Source organism: Carya illinoinensis, chromosome 3 (genome assembly GCF_018687715.1).
Source record: "Carya illinoinensis cultivar Pawnee chromosome 3, C.illinoinensisPawnee_v1, whole genome shotgun sequence".
Lineage (NCBI taxonomy): Eukaryota > Viridiplantae > Streptophyta > Magnoliopsida > Fagales > Juglandaceae > Carya > Carya illinoinensis.
The window spans coordinates 33,286,269-33,290,834 of record NC_056754.1 but is presented as its reverse complement, the minus strand read 5'-3'; positions in this window follow the sequence as shown (position 1 = coordinate 33,290,834).

The window sequence follows — 4,566 nt, the reverse complement described above, 5'->3', positions numbered from 1 at the left end:
AAAAAGAAAAAGAAGTCGCTAAGCGGAGTGTGAATTACCTCAGATTTTGTTAAGGGAATTGTTGGTATTACATCAGTGATTACAGTAATAATAATGCCACAAGTATGAGCATATTGCCAAGAAAGAGCTATGATTTGAATCATGTGGGTTTCTCTTTTAATGTTCTTTTCACTAAGTATTTTCCCCGTTTGATTTGATTTCCCATATCCAGTTCTTTCTTAACCCTCACCCTGTGGCCTATCATTACAACCTTATTAAAGACCTTTTGATCTCTGATTTTGGTGTTGACTACAGTAGTGGAGAGGATTTCTGAAAATTGGACTTATGGGGTTAAGTTTTAAGAGAATTCTTCTGATTTTGGTTGTTCTACTTTTATCTGAGTTTGCAGGTGGTTTGAGGTTAAATTGACTATATCACACACACACTCAAGGTCTTAGCTTTAGGTTGAAATAAACGCCTAACTCTTGCTTGACAAATTGCAAAATTTTTTATTGATTTTCCTGCCATCTTTGATGTTAAAAGAGTAAGATACTAGAGATGAAATCTAAATTCATAAAAGCTTGGTGAGTGATGATACTTCTCTTTCGGGTCGAGTCGATATTGCCTAAACTATCATTTGCTTTTCTTTTTGTTTGAGGACAAACAAAGTTGTAAGTTTGGGGGTATTTGATGGCTTGCAAAAATTTCATATTGCAGATTTTACAAGTTCACTCGAGCGGATGCTTTTGGCCGCTCGAGCGAATTCAGGCAGATTCAAACGCTCGACTGCTGCTCGACAAGGAGCTCGAGCGGGTTGTTGAAAAACAAAGATCGCTCGAGCGGAGACATTGGCTGCTCGAGTGAAATCAGGCAGAGTCGAACGCTCAACATGCGCTTGACACCCCGCTCGAGCGAACATCGTATTTTGACAAATTTTAGGTTTTCCGCCGTCACACCATATAAAAGAAATTTTTCACTCTAGTGCCGTGAGTTTTGACTGGAGAACACTTCTTGGGACAGAAAAACATAGCTAGAGGGATTTAAATCATCTGTTTTGGAGAGGGAATTCCAATTATTGCACGTACGTTGGAATCATACACGAGCATGGACGGGAGAAAAGCGTTGAATCGTTCCCTTGAGCTTTTGAAGACAATTTGCGGCTGCAAGGAGGATTTTTCAGTGTTTATTTTCTTCCAATCTTCTCAGAACAATTATGGTGAATTCGTTTATGTTGAATTCCATTTCTAGCATGAGCTAAATTTACTTTATTGAAAACGATGTAACCTATTTCCGAACTATGCTTGATTGTCTATGCTAATTTAATGCAATTCTCTCTTTGTTTATCTGATTTGTTCTAAATTTATTGCTTCTAATTAACTGGCCATTGATTAGATGATAAGTAATCTTGTGATTTGCTATCGAAAGAGGGAATCATAGGGTAGATCTTGGATATTTCAGCATAGGTAAGTATAGAGATCGAAAGACTTGTATGAACCTATGTAGTAATTAAATCATTGGTCTTATTGCGTTCTTGATTATTGAATTTGCATATTCTTGTGTGAATTGATAACCAAGAGTCAATTCCAATTGACTATCGAAAGAGGTTTTTGGATGAATTAGAGATTTGCTAATAGACAAAAGAGATTTAAATTAAATTAGCTGGATGAGAAAAGCATAGTGAAGAAGTAGGTGAAATCGATTTCCTAGAAGCTTTCTTCCCATTAATTTGATCTTCGAACGTCAGTGTTATTTCCTTTGCATATTTTTCTTTGAGTTGATCTAGTTTAAATTGCAACTACAAAAGTCTGAGTGATTCCTCTAGATAAAATCAAGTTTAGTATAATTTTGGTATTTGGCAAACGTAAGGTACTAATCCCTGAGGACGATACTCTTCTTATTACTTTACTATAAAACTACGATACTGTGCACTTGCAGTTTTGCACCGGTCAACAGGTGTGTGGGTGGCAATTCGTCGGATTCTATTACCGAACTAGGCAGGTTAATGTGGAGTGTGAGTAGTGGGATTTCTCTTGCGAAAATATTGCGAAATGCGGGGGCTAGGGGCCGATTTGTCGCAATCCACACGTAGGGGCAGCTAGGTACCAATTTGCGGTGACGTGGTCATTTACCTGGCTTTCCTTTGATTGACACATCTTGGATGAAGAAAAATCTTCTAATTCAACCCAAAAATGATGACAAATAGCAATAAAAGCTAAAAGGTTTAGGGAAGAAAGGTGAGAAAGAATATTAAAAGGGAAATTAAGCACAAAACATGGTTTAGAGATGAATAATCTTGTATATGTTGATTATTGCCCTTTAACTCTAGCTAGAAGTTTAGAGATGGCTAGATGCGAACCTTGCGGGCTTTTAACACGTCTTGGGCTTGACAGAAACCAATGGTAAGGTGTATGTGGGCATCAACTGAAAGAATGAGATAGAAGACTGGGATTCATGCTGCTAATTCATTGGATGCAAGAAGTAAACTAGGAGGGCTAATGTGGGATGTAAATAGTGAAGTTTCCAATGAGGAAATGGTGCAAGAGACATGGGCTTGGGGCCGATTTGCTGCAATGCACATGAAGGTGCACCTAGGTGCCTATATGCGGTGACTTGGGTATTTGTATGGCTTTGCTTCATCAATTGACATGCCTTGGATCAAGACTAGTCTTCTACTTAAATCTAAGAGTGACGAAAATCAACAATGAAAACAATAAGGACTAGGTAAAAAAGGAGAGTGAATTGAAAGGGAAATTAACCTCAAAACTTGGTTTGAAGATGAATAATCACGTGTAAGTTGATTATTGCACTTGAGTCAGAAGCTTAACCACGGCTAGCTATGAACCTCGGGGGTTTCTTGCACTTCTTGGGCTTGACGGAAACCAATGGGTATGCGGGGCATCAATTGGAAGAATGAAATAAGAGACAGTTGTCTGGGAGGCAACTCGTCGGATGCTGTTACTGAACTAGGCGGGGTTAGGGTGGGTTGCAAGTAATGTGATTTGTCTTGCGAAAATGGTGTAAAAGGCGTGGGCTTGGGGACAATTTGTTGCAATGGACATGAAGGGGCACCTTGGTGCCGATTTGCAGTGACCTGGGCATTTACATGGCTTTGGTTCAATTCACATGTCTTGGATCAAGACTAATCCTCTAATTCAACCCAAGAATGATGAAAAATAGCAATAAAGCAACAAGGTTTAAGGAAAGAAGGTGAGAAAGAATATTATAAGGGAAATTAAGCACAAAACATGGTTTAGAGATGAATAATCAAGTGTGTGTTGATTGTTGACCTTTAACTCTAGCTAGAAGCTTAAACATGGCTAGATGTGAACCTTGGGGGCTTGTTACACGTCTTGGGCTTGACGGAAACCAATGGTAAGCTTTATGTGGGCTTTAACTGAAAGAATGAGATAAAAGACGGGGTTTCTTGCTGCTAATTCATCAGATGCTAGAACTGAACTTGGAGGGTGAATGTGGGGTGTAAATAGTGAAGTTTCCGATGAGGAAATGTCTAAAAGGCATGGGCATGGCGCCGATTTGTTGCAATGCACACATGAAGGTGCACTGAGGTGGCGATTTGCGGTGACTTGGGCATTTACAGGCTTTGTTTCAATTAACATATCTTGGATCAATACTAATCTTCTAATTAAATCTAAGAATGATGGAAAACAACAATGAAAACAATAAGGTCAAGATAAAAAGGGTGAGAAAGAATATTTAAAGATAAATTAATGTCAAAAAATGGTGTAGAGATAAATAAGCGTGTGGAAGTCAATTATTGCCCTTAACTCAAGTCATAAGCTTAACTGTGGCTAGATGTGAACCTTGGGAGATTGTTACGCTTCTCAGGCTTAACTGAAACCAATGGTAAGGTGTATGTGGCCTTCAATTTCAAGAACGAAATAGAAGACAGGTGTGTGGGTGGCAATTCGTTGGATTCTATTACCGAACTAGGCAGGTTAATGTAGAGTGTGAGTAGTGGGATTTCTCTTGCGAAAATATTGTGAAATGCGGGGGCTAGGGGCCGATTTGTCGCAATGCACATGTAGGGGCAGCTAGGTGCCGATTTGCGGTGACGTGGTCATTTACCTGGCTTTCCTTCAATTGACACGTCTTGGATGAAGAATAATCTTCTAATTCAACCCAAGAATGATGACAAACAGCAATAAAAGCTACAAGGTTTAGGGAAAAAAGGTGAGAAAGAATATTAAACGGGAAATTAAGCACAAAACATGGTTTAGAGATGAATAATCTTGTGTATGTTGATTATTGCCCTTTAACTCCAACTAGAAGCTTAAACATGGCTGGATGTGAACCTTGGGGGCTTTTAACACGTCTTGGGCTTGACGGAAACCAATGGTAAGGTGTATGTGAGCATCAACTGAAAGAATGAGATAGAAGACTGGGTTTATTGCTGCTAATTCATCGGATGCTAGAACTAAACTAGGAGGGCTAATGTGGGATGTAAATAGTGAAGTTTCCAATGAGGAAATGGTGTAAGAGGCATGGGCTTGGGGCCGATTTGTTGCAATGCACATGAAGTTGCACCTAGGTGCCGACTTGTAGTGACTTGGGCATTTGTATGGCTTT